The sequence below is a fragment of the Ascidiella aspersa genome, chromosome 3 (assembly GCF_963924565.1).
Source record: "Ascidiella aspersa chromosome 3, kaAscAspe10.2, whole genome shotgun sequence".
Taxonomy (NCBI): domain Eukaryota; kingdom Metazoa; phylum Chordata; class Ascidiacea; order Phlebobranchia; family Ascidiidae; genus Ascidiella; species Ascidiella aspersa.
In genome coordinates, this window is record NC_139449.1 from 27,709,828 (window position 1) to 27,723,228 (window position 13,401).

The following is a 13,401-nucleotide window of genomic DNA, read 5'->3' on the forward strand; positions in this document are numbered from 1 at the left end:
GCCAATCACAAACTGAAAGCCTCAACAAGTTGCAATAAACGCCCAGAGAGGAAAAAAGAAACCAGGACTCCAAGCCGACTAAATTTTCAATTCTGGTGCGTCTCGTTTCTGTTGAACGCATCACTGGCAACCCCAGGCGTAATTTACTTGGCTTGGGTGTATCAAAACTTTTTCTTGTCAATGCCGCTTTCCTTATTTGTCCATAGTAGGGTGTAAACTGGTTGCCGCCTTTTTAAGTCATTAAGTTATGTCGTAACGTGGCGTCATAAAAAAGTAATTATAGTAAACCTGCTGTATATTTTATTTTTTTGTGTTTCTTTATTTGTTTTTTTTTAAATGCATACGTCGCCTTTCGATTTACCTATAGTTTCTCTTAACTGGGCTTCCTAAGCTTTAAAACGCGCCTGCTAAATTATTTTTGCTCTTCTCTTTTAATTTAAATTGCAAGGGGTCACAACGTATTACATTGGAAATGGCTTAATCCTACAGTAAACCAAATATATGTTTTATAAAGGGGAATTTTGTTGACAAATTGATATGCTGCATGAACAGACATATAGGCTAAATCAATTTATGATCCTAAATAGGGGATATGACTTGGTTAACACTTTCGAAAGGGATTTCGAAGGTATTTCACATTTTATTGGGCGATAAATAAAAGCAAAATTGCTCCGCATATAGTCCTTTATTTTTCAAAAACGCATTATCATGTGTGCGGCCTATCAGTGGTAACACCGACCGAAACAATTGATCAATCTAAAAACCCACCATGACATTGAGAACTTACCTGCCACTTCCACTGTTGGGTGGTTTTGATCATTTCCACCTGTAACAGAAATACATTAATAAACCTTTTGCGAATTGATTTTTATATGCCTAAACAAGTCAGAACGTGTATGTCTATGGGCCAGAGTTTCATAATAATATTTACGAAAATCCTACATATGAGTATACACTGCGTGTTATATGATCTTGTCGTTTTTTCGACCAGTTTAAAGTTTTTGTCAATAGTTGAAAAAATATAAACTAGAAGGGGGTGCGGTTGCTGTATATTTTGTCCGGGGGTATATTTACAGGGCTGATAGTATTTATTTCATTTTATTTAAGTGTTATTGGGCCGATAGCGTTATTTACCAGGGTTACTTTTAAATATTATTAATTTTACTTTGGTTCGTGGTTTAGTAAATACGTTGCATGTTCGATAGTTTCCTTAACTTGTTTCTACGAGCAAAAACAGGTATGGGCCGAAAATTTCCCGCCTTAACTTATGGCTTAGATGCGAAAGGTGTAGTTTGCCAGGGGTTCATTTTCTTTTACGTTAGTTTGGGTGAAACTTTACTATATGGCCTTGCCTCGTTTTGTATTATCGCGACAATAAATTCAAATACGACGGGGCATTTGTGGAACGTTCGAAGTATATTTGATCAATAGACTTAGATAATACATGCGGCCATGTTATTAAATTTTGGCCAGCTAACATATTTAAAAAACAAATATAAACGTTCTCTTAAAATGATTCAACGCCTACATTGTATACTATACTTTTGCCAATGTTTTACTAAGACGGGCCACTTCGCACAATGAACGTAGCACGTGCAGGACAGTAGAATTCCAGTCGCTTCGCGACATAAACCAATAGAGCGAAAAAAAGTGAAAATAAACTTTCGGCTATAACAGCAAAAACAAGATGCGTCCCGAAAACAAATATTTGGCGCATACGAAGCAACAGCAAGGCTCCTGGTGCAACGGTAGCGCGCTTAACTTTAAGTAAGAAGCTTGCGTGCTCAATCACGTCGAGTTCAAGATTTAATTTTCAACATTTTTGAGGGGAATTAATGTTGACGTCAACAAAGCAAGGTAGTGTTGAAATCAAGTCGGGGTCAAAAATGTATCTATTCGTACGATTTTTAAAATGATTTATTTTGCATTTTTGTCTTTTTGGTCGTTTTAATTTGCGTGGTGCAATGTTTTTATTTCCTGATATAGGGGTCCTGATGGTAAGTCGAAATGTTGGTTAAAATAAATAGGCCTAAGGAATTGCTGGAAGACCTTCTCACTTGCGATGCGAGTGTATCTTAATGTTTTGCTAGCAAAAATCTAAAAATATACTGATCCCGCATCTGAAAATACTAGAAAGGGTTAAAATAATTAACAAATAGGTGGAAAGTCAAATAAGTCGGCTAAAACAGAAACATTGAACTTGAAAACAAATCAACAACGCAAATTAGAATTTAAAAAAAGCGCAAGTGTTTTTAATAAACCTCTTAAAATCAACCAAATCTTACTGAAATCGTTTGCAAAGTCGTCGATTTCAAACATAGTTTTACCAAAGTCCTTTACTCACAAGCTGGGTCATTCCTAACATCACTGAAGTTTCACACCAATATTTTCTGCCGGTAGACGGCGCCCCACTCCCGCATACGTCCGGTTCGTCACTTCCGTCTTCGCAATCCTGCCAACCATCACACACGAAGCTTCCAGGGATGCACCTTCCGTTGAGACATCTGAACTGGCCCGACGGACACTTTATTGTAGCTGAAAAGGCACAATTTGATTCATTTTGTCGAATATTATGTGTTGCAATGTCGCCACACATTTTTATGAAATAAATTCAAAGGAAAGACACTTTAAGAAAAATTGGGGGGGGGGGAGCTTTCAAAGGCAAAAAATGTATGTTTTTTAATAAATTTGAATAGAAAACAGTATTTTTTGATGGTAAATGGAATAACAAATAGTTTTGCAACGGTACTGCTTTACTTTCTAAACACTTAATTTATACTGCGCTTGAAATATATATAGAAACTTTTAAATAAAGGTAGTGCAATTTTTCGCGTCAACTAATTGGTGTTTATGTATTTCAAATAACATAATTTTTGCTGTAGGCCAGGGGTCACTAAATTTCGGTCCGCGACCCAGATCCGGCCCACCGGAATAATTTTTCCGGCCCGCGACCGTGCGTCTTTAAAATTATCCGGCCATACATGACAAAAGGTTGGCGATCCCTGAGGCCAAGCGATAAGACAAACCAATTTCAAAGACCAGTTAGGCTTGACGAAAGCTCATTACGAAGAATGTACTTAAATGTTTTAGTTTATACTTTGTGAAGGGTGGTTGGTAACGAAAGGACAGGACCAACCATAACATCGCTGCTGTAGGTCTACCCGATCGTGAATTTAGAATGCGATCAGGTGTTTATTCACAACTACGGCCATACTTTGGAGGATCAAGGGTGCCACGAGACAAGTCCCCAATTTATATTGAGACGATTTTTGGGGGGTTCTTCGCACAAATAACTTAACTCCAGTAGCTTATTCGCACACGAGTTCGTTGGCGAATATCACTCTTCCCGAGGTTTCTTGATTTAATTATGACGTAACTTGTAACGTTATGTCAAAAATATATTTAAACGAAAATTCCTGATCCGCCCCTGTGAGGTTGTTGCTTTACCTACTCCGCTTAATTAGCAGGTTAAAAGGTAAAACACCCAGTACGACAGAAGAGCTTTGCGCCTATGTATAGAAAAAAAATTCTAACCACTTTAACATTGCGCAGTCTTAGTGGGGATGCAAGTCTAAAATCAAACACACGATGGTTTCCTACTACAGTGATGTACCCGGTTTGTATTTGCACTTTAAGGTTGTAATCGTTACAACACGAAAACACAACACATTGGCCAGCTCGACGTACTGCAGTTAAAATCATATTATTACCCAACGAGTCTTATACAGTAATTACATAACAATAAATTAGGCAAATAGGGGATAATAACTGTTTTTGGAAATAAAAATATTGTTTTCAAAGCTTTTGAAGCCAAACTTCGTTAAACTAAAACTCGCGCGTTTAAAAAAATTCTATATGTCTTTGTTTTACTTTGGCAAAACGACTTGGAGGCCCTGTGATGCACTAATGAGTCAAGATAAAAACTTTTAGCCATACCAACTTTTGGCCCACAACTACATGATAACGCCCCACTAAAAATGGCTAAAACGCCCACATTTGGGTCGCGGCCCACTGACTTAAAATATGTCCAAGCTAAGTGGTATAGTTAATGCTGGACTCTTCGTATTTGTACTTTAAGATTGAAATCGGTAAAACTCGAACGACACAACAAATCCCGCCTGACTGGCGACTCACTGCAGTTGAACTCGTCCGATCCGATTCATCCCGGCAGTCGAACGTTCCATCGCATTGTTGGTTGGTTGTGTAGCAAGCGCCGTTGTCGCACTTTAAATCGTCACAGTCCGGGTAAGCTAATCATAAACGGAATCATTAGAGAAATGTAATAATTTTTTCACGCTCCCCTACTGTTAAAATAATACATTTGACGCATGGTTGCGCATCGTGATTCTCTTCATAATTTTGTTTCATCATGAGAATAAAAGCAATCATTAAAGAAAGATCGCGAATATTGAGGAAAGCTGCGGTTTTCGTAGGAAAAACATGCGAGTTACAATTTAAATTCCCTCCGGCCGCTAGTTTTCCACGCTTTATGTTGAGCAGTGGTTCGCGAACGAGGTGTCACGGTTAAATTCTATGGATCCAATTTTGGCTTCGGGGTTGCCACACAATCTTTGAAGACATTCAAGTATTTTGTAAAGAAAGTCTGTAGGTTTTTAAAGACCTAGAATTGGATCGCTCGTTGTTTTTTTAATATAATTCTTAACAAAACAGTATAAATGCCATGGCCAACAAAACACACATAACTTAGGCCATTTGATTTGGTTTTGTCGCCGACTGCAGTGGTTTATATGGTTAGATTTGTTGATATTGATTTTGAGCAAGCTTTCTCCCAAATTTCATAAAAAGGTATTATGATGTAATGACTAACATTATTTTATTTTGATTTTTTAAGCTATTTGTCTTCAGTTTTGTTCATTATAAAACGTTCAGCAAAGAGAATTAGGTAGCAAATGCTTTGCTGCTATACCGACGCTTAGCATTTGGGTCGCGCCTAATAAGGTTACGAAACACTACTTTAGGCTTGAAACAACACTTACTGCAGTTGGCTTCGTCGCTACCGTCAGGACAGTCACTGGTGCGGTCGCAGTAAAAGTTCAACGGGATGCAGTAGCCACTTGTGCAATTCCACTGGTCGTCGTTGCACGTTGACCCGGCTGTAAAAATATCAATATTTTTATTGGCTGGCATTTGGTTACAGAAGGCAATGTATAAACTGTTACTCACGGCAGCCGTTTTCGTCCTCGCCGCTTAAACAATCGTTCTCGCCGTCGCAGACGAAATGCGAAGGAATGCAGGCGCCGTCGGGACATTGGAACTCGGGTGCGGAACACGTCGCTGCACCTGCAGAAACAAACGGAACTTTGCTGTTTTTCTTTCGCAAAAAAAAACTGGAAGGTTAAAAACTCAAGCGTTTGCAGAATTCTGTACTTTAAGGTTTTAACATTTTTGGTATTGTTCAGTGACGAGGTTGTTTTACATCCATTGCACATTCTATAGCCTCCAATATTGATAGCTTGACAGACATGACAAGTTGTTACGTTTTAAACGTTCATAAGAGTTTGCACCAGTTGTATGGCTTGCGGCACACTAACAAAATCTACAAATTTCTAAACAACATAATCAAAAGGTAACCGAAAACGTAAATCACCCTGGCAAAGATAACGCCAGCTAACTATGGTTAGTTGGAGTAAAGTTAGTTACATTTTATATGCGAAGAGCGAAAAATTATATGTGAAATGGACTCGTGTTTAGTTTTTCAAATAGACGACGGGTCGGATGAATTACATTGGCGGGCTGTAGGTTGCCGACCCCTGCTTTAAACAAAGAGGAGTGTATTGGTCGGTGATTAATTTACGGCAAAGCTACACTGAGATTTAGGCCCGTCGCTCTCCTAATTGCCAATAAGCTTTTTTACAAACTTGTAGGATTTCGCCGCAGACCTGCAGTGGTTTACAACGTATATATAGCCTAGTTTCTTTTTAAAAAAACTTTGGTGAAAGCGCTGTTGTGTGAGTGCGTGAACCACCTTTGCATTTCATTTTTGATAAAAAAGCGATAAAGTGTTTCATCTAAGAGCTACCTATTTTTTTTTCAAATAATAAGTTGTCCTCATTTCCCCAAAAAAGGTTATTTTAAAATGCTCAAAAGTGTTTGGTTTTTGCAAATTAGCTTTTTTGCTTTTAAACTATCGAATATAACCACACGTATTATACTGTGCTCACCTTGTAAAACACCGTGCTTACCTGGTTGTGGCGTAACCAGGAGGCAGAGCGTCAAAGTCAAACAGATTCTTATTGCGTTAAGCATCTTGAACAAACTCTAGCATACTCTAATGCAGTGGTGTCCAACATTTTTATTAAGCGACCGCAATTTAAATAAAATGAAATAGGAAATTACATTGCGACCCCGTTTTATTTTCAGATAGTAATAAAATATATACATAATAATGCTGGAACTATAGGTAATACGAGCAAATATGCCTAAATGATACGTATTTTCAGAGAACTGTGGCTCCATATGTGCACCAAATTGATTTCTTTTAGGAAGTTTTATTTAAATTATGAATTTGAATTTAGCACACGAACGAACACAAAGTTTTGAATTTGTTTCGACCCTAAATTGCATTTACAGATACTACACTGTTAAAAAAATTCTGTAAAAATTACACGATTTTCCTGTGCAGCAGTTTTACATGGAAACACTGTAAAAATTTTACTGTTGAATAACTGGTAAAAATTACTGACTAATTTTTGTAAATATGGATTTCTGCCTGTAAAATTTACTGCGTAATAATGTAATTTTCACACCATTTTTGCAGGTAATTATTACTAGATTTTGAGGTAAAACTGCTGCACGGGAAATTCGTGTAATTTTTACAGAATTTATAGTCTGGAAAATTCTAAGGATTTTTTCTGTAATTCTAATAACACTAAATTTCATTTTTTTAGTACCCCACTTTCCTTTTTTTTTATTTAAATAGGCAAGCAAACACGATACTGAACACTGTGTTTGACGTTTATTGGTTGGAATTGGATTTAGGTTCCTTTTGCAATCAAATTGCAAAGGCGTAAAACCCTTGGGTGGACATCCTTCCGCTTCCGCTTTATACCTCTTCCACTCTTCCATCTAATGCCGCAAAGTATCTGAAAATAACAAAAAGCCAAAGTGATTGTATCTCAAACAATAAAATACCGCTACAGATTGTATTTTTTTTTCTGTTTAAAATTTAATAATGTAACATGACTGCAGGTTAAACGGTAGGCTATACAAAGGATGGTTACCACTAACAACCCCTAACCAAAACTATGACGATTATTAACCTAATACATTTACACATGTGCATTTATGGTAACTTATTACTCACTGGCGTCATCTATTGAATTCGCAAATTGGCTTAGTATATTTAAAATTAAAATTTAATCAATATGATAACGATGAAGCAAAGTAAAAAATCCTACAGGCAAAAAGTCTAAGATATAGTCAAGTTATTTCTGTTAAACTTCCCAAGGCGAAAATATGTGTAACTTTTACTATTATCATCCAGTGGAAGCACTGTTTTAAATATTAAATTAAAAAATGATAAATTACAAAGTAAAACCATACCTTTGCACAAACTCCAGCAATATTTCACAGCTTTTTGGATATACCATGTTGAAAACATAAAATGAGCAAAATTGGTAGACAAATGCTTGAAAAAAGTCACTGAATGTGCAGGCCAAATTTTTTTCTACCAAGACAACAAATTTTGTGGCATCAACAGGAGTCATACCTATTCAACATAACAAACAATAGCATAACTTAACTGACAAAAGTAATATGCTAAAACCCATCAACCTATCTTTATTCAACAACCATTATCAAAAAAGGCAAAGATTAAAGTTAGACTTTAACAGCATTGTAGCCTGCCTTGGTAATACAGTTGCACTGCACAAGCAACTTGTTTGGTTTTATGGTTTCAGGTTTCAAGTTGAGAAAACATACATGCTCATAAAATGATCGCATAGCGCAACCAATATATATATACATATATATATATATATATATATATAGTAATTAGTTATGTTTACTAAGTGATTTTGTAACAACATTATTACTAGCAAAAACTTTACCTAGCACTACAATAAAAGGTGTCGCTGGTGCATCTTCAACTATATTTTCAAAAAGAGTGTCGCTCTGCAAAATAAAACTTATGTAATAAATTACATCAAATATCTGACCCTAAGAATGTACAATTATTATTCTTAAAAACTTTTATCCAACCTTACATAACTATTAAATTTCCTTTAAATTCAAACTATAGCAATTGATCTGGTTTAAATGGTTAGCATTTAGATGTCATAAAATTAACAAATCAGATAGACTTACCGAATAGCATTTGTATATATCGGACACCTCTTCTTTAAAAAAACTTGACAGAATATCAAACAAACTATATGATTTGGCCAACTCTGTGTTTGGTTTTAATTTCAGTTTTTCTTTTATTTCTTTAATGTTCAACTCAGCAAAAGTTCTGTAAAAAGTCACTAACTTTACAAAGTTGAATTTATAAGAATTAACGCTACGACAAGATTTTCTTGCACTAAGGAAAAATGTCATCTTTACACTAAACTATCGTTATAACAGGTTGGTGAAATTTTGATAGTCACAGGCCCCAAAAAAAAACACTCAAAAGGTTTTGGCAGGCAAGATAAATTCTAAGTGATAATTTGTTGTTATAACCTGAAGTTCTTAAAACATTTACAACTGAACTTAGGTCTAATTACATTTAAGAGGGTGGTAATGCATTGGCACAAAAAATGTGTAAAATTTGAGTGCACATGGCGTCATCCATAATCACAAGTAAAATGTGAAATAAAACAATTATCAAATGGACATTTTACCTCATAACCAGTCCGGATGTGCAGTTTTAGGTGCCTAAGCAAAGACTTGGAATCACATAAGGTTTTTTGACATATTTGTAAATTGCACTTAAGATTCATTTTAAACTTTCGAATTACGAAATGAGCAGCAAGTAACCTACAATATAAATACATAAATTTACATATTTGACTGAACAACCACAACCTAAAAAGCATCAAATAGAATTGATTATCTTCTCTTGATTATCTGACAGCTCAAAAAATGTGTTGCACTAACCCTGACTATACACAAACATTTCTTCTCTTATTACTAAACTCAAATATTTCAGTTCGGCACATGTTATAGGTTTTATCAAATCAATATACCTCGATGCAGGACTGCTAACTTAACACTGATATTTTTTTATAAAAATTATGAACTCATTAAAATAAACCAAACCAAAGTCTATTTTGCTATCCTTAAGTTACAAACATATTAACTAATTAAATTATTTTCTTAACGTTTCGTAAGAATTTAACAACCAACAAAATATTTTACTTTTCCGGTTCTACTAACCACGTTTTTTTTGGATGCTCAAAGAAATATTTCCATTTCACTGTTACGTCACCGACTTTTTTCTTTCGTTTGAGACGAGCGATTTGATTGGTCGGCCTAAAGTTCCCGCCAAACATATTAAACATTTTTACACTATTTTAGAGTAAAACGCTTTACAATCACCAATGTAAAATATTTACCGTTGTTCTAACGGTAAAATTTACAAATTTTTTTAACAGTGTAGGTACAAGAGGATTTTTTAAACTTGTTTTTAAAGTGGAAGATTGTTTTCTGCGCAAACCATAGAATCATTAACGCATAATTTCGATCAACGCATCAAGTCAACTAAAATCAAAAAAATACTTTTATCGAAAGTTTATACTTTCCATGTTGTTGATCCATTTAATCGATATTTCGTCAGAGTTTTATATTCAATTAGGTTTTTATACAAATCTCAAATTTGCCGTAAATATTACACCTCTAAGCAAAAGTTATTTCGGTTGACTTTAATTACAAATTAAAATGCCTTTTAACATACAGGGTGTTCATAAAGTTTACAATTTCGAAATTTTGTTATTAATGAGTTCTCGATAACGTATTAAATTAAGTAAAATAATCTAAATGGCAAAAACATTGATAAACACCAATAAAATAAAAACAACCCTGGTTAAGATATATTGAGAACTGACTTTGAAATCGCAACAGGAATTTTTGAATACCCCGTAGATTTATTTCTGTTAAAAGCGTTTTAATTTTTAGGCGGCTATGTTGCAACGGCTGCAACGGTCTACGATAATTACCAAATCACCTGAAACTCAATGTACAGCTTTAAAACAAGGCAAAACACCAAAACGACTCGACTTTGCCCACTTTTTTAATATATTTGTTGGTGTGCCTTTCACGACGCTCTGCAGCGCTATTGATGCAAAAGCAAAGTCCGGGCGATTTTTATCCGTGGAATTTTGCAACCTTTACGAATTGCAACATCGGCTGCATTAAAAAACAAACGAGTTTTTTTTTGTCGAAAAAAGACAAGCGGGCGATGGTATGGCGCTATAGGGAAGGCGATGCGAGGAATTTACAGAAAAAAATGGACTTCTTTCATGTATTTTCAACACAATTGGTGCCAAGCCGCGCGTACGCGTCACTTCATCGCACAACAAATAAATACCTCGTCCAGAAATTAAATTGGCGTCATCGATGTAAAATTTGCGTTTTAGCGTTTTAAAGCACAAAGCAAGCGAACTAGAAAATGCCGCTTAACTGGCATATTAATCCAACGCACTTGGTAAAGCCATGCAGGCCTATTGTCACCGTTACAGTTCGGACTCCTGCTATAACGGCAGCCGTTAAGTTAAGTTGCGCGTTTGGCCGTAAATGCAAGTTGGTACTAGGCAAGATAGACATTAGACGTTTAAGTTTTGTTGTTTGGCATACTGGCTTCTGGCGTTTTAAAGCAGAATAAACCAATTTGGCGTAATCTGTTTCCCTGCTATCAATATAATGTCTGATGGCCAGGGAGATGTTTAAGATTTGACTGTATGTGTTGTCATTCTGGCTATTGATGCTCCAAAGGAGAATACACCGTTTTGGCGCAATCTGTTCGCTGCAATCAATGCCCTTAGTCAGCCAAGAATCATAACTCATCAAAAGCTTTATACAATGAGATAAAAACATACACTACTTCTTCTTCTTCTTTCGTGAGTCAAACACGGAGCTCTGTTGACGAGAGCCATTTCAGAGTGTCATTATCGAGGTCTCTGAGGCCTCGTTCCCCATGGGGTGGGCGGTAGGTGGTACATTCCTCCACGATGTGGTCCGCAGTTTGGTGGTGGGCGCAACATATGCAAGCCGGATTGTGGGTCAAGCCCCACTTCAGCATCGACGCTCCGAAACAGCCGACGCCAGTACGGAGGCGGTTAAGATTAACCCATTGTCGCTGTGGAAGGTCCAGGCCTTTTACTTCATAAGGGCTGTCTGTAAAGCGATGTAATCTTGTTTGTGGAGCTGCTGACCACCTCTCCGTCCACCGGTTCTTTACCCAGGTGTCCTTGGACATGCCATCTCTGACGACCTGTAACATTGTCTTTGCCTCGATTTTAGGCGCTGACGGAGAGTCTTCTCTGTGACAACGTTGTGCAGTAGATGTTCTTCGGTGCAGAGCGCTTTTCTACAGAGGGCTAGGGTCGCTGCCTCTCGGCGAATGTCAAGCGGTGGTATGCCAGCCAGCACTGGCAGCTGCTCGGTTGGCGTGGCACGTAGGCAGCCAGATATGACGCGCAACGCACTATTAAGGGTAGTGTACACCTTCTTGGCGTGACTACCTCGGCACCACACAGGGGCACAATACTCAGCGGCGGGTAGAACCAGAGCCTGGTCAGATATACGCAACACTTTAGTTGAAGCTTCCCATGTAGTACCGGTTAGGCGGCGTATGAGCGCGATGCGAGCGGCTGCCTTCGCCCTGACGCTGTCGACGTGATGCTTGAACGTCAGCGTTCTGTCAAGCTTGACCCCGAGGTATGTGGGAGTAGCATTATGCTGCAACAATGTGTTGTTGACGCGGATGTTTGTATTACGCTTGGCTTCCCTGTTATTTAGGTGAAACATTGTGGCCATAGTTTTCCCCATGCTTAATTTTAGTCTTCAGTTTTTGAAGTAAGATGACAGGATCCCCAGGTATGCGGTGAGACCTTCTTCGGCTTCGTCCCATGTTGGCTTGCTGAGTAGAATTGCAAGGTCATAGCCATATTTCTTCGACTGGGTGGCGGGTAAGTCGTGGATATATATGTTAAATAACATAGGGGCAAGGACGTAACATTGCGGTACGCCATTCCTCAGCTTTCGAGTCCTACTACACTGGCCGTCACTTGTGTGGAGCTGAAAGCTACGGTGGCTAAGCATGTCTAAGATGAAGTTCACCATGTGCATATCTGGGATCATCTCCAGAAGCTTTAGGTGAAGACCACGTAACCAAACGGAGTCATACGCAGCCGTGAGGTCGATGAACACGGCTCCGACTTTTTCACCAGCCTCAAACCCATTCTCTATATCTTGGCACAGTAGGGTAACCTGGTCTGTGGTAGATCTGCCACTGCGGAAACCCGCTTGCTCCTTGGGCAATTGTGGATCGATAATTGGATTTAGGCGCGTGTGGACAAGTCGCTCCAACATCTTGTAAGGCACACACAGTAGCGATATAGGGCGATAGCTCTTCGGGTCGTCTTTTGGTTTGTTTGGCTTCGGTAAAGCTATAGCCTTTGCCCGACGCCAGATCTTGGGTAACGTGCCAGTTCAAAGACAGGTCGAAAAGAAAGAGGTTAGCCATGAGGACATTTTCCTTCCTTGGTGTTTTATAAACTCAGGATGGATTCCATCGATGCCTGGTGATTTGCCCACTTTAAGTTGTTTGGTGGCTTCCGCAAGTTCTTCAACGGTGAAGTCAATTGAAAGGTTGGAGTTACAGGTTGGGGACGTACGAATTTCTTTGATCTTGGCTTTGATGCTTCTGCTGAATGGCCTGTCTACATTAGGGCAAAGTTGGGCGGCAATCGCATTGGCCGTGATGGGGCATTAACTGGTTTTTGCCGACCTTTCAGTTAGCCTGTTGACTGTTTGCCAAGCTCTACGACTGGAATGAGTAAAGTCTATTGACTTCACTGTTTCAGTCCATCTCTCCCTTCGTTGGTCGTTTATTCTGCGGATGAGATCATCGGCGGCCCTTTCTCGCTCATGGATGGATTCCGTCTCATTTTGTGTGCGAAGTAAGTGCTCGCATACTTTGTCCCAGCAAGGAACGTAGTTGCTACGAAAGCCGCGGGAAATGTTATTCTTCGCAGCAGAAGTTATAGCCTTGCAGAAGGCGCTATAAGCGCAGTTGATGTAGACTGAGTTCGGGGACGGCAAGCCAACAGCTACTGCATCGAGCTGTTGCCTGAATCTTTTCCAGTTAGCTTTGCGGAAATTCCAACGCCTTACGGGATTCTCTTCGATAAGCTGAACTAACGCTGGGGTTAAAATCAGCGATGGACGATGGTGAGAATGGGG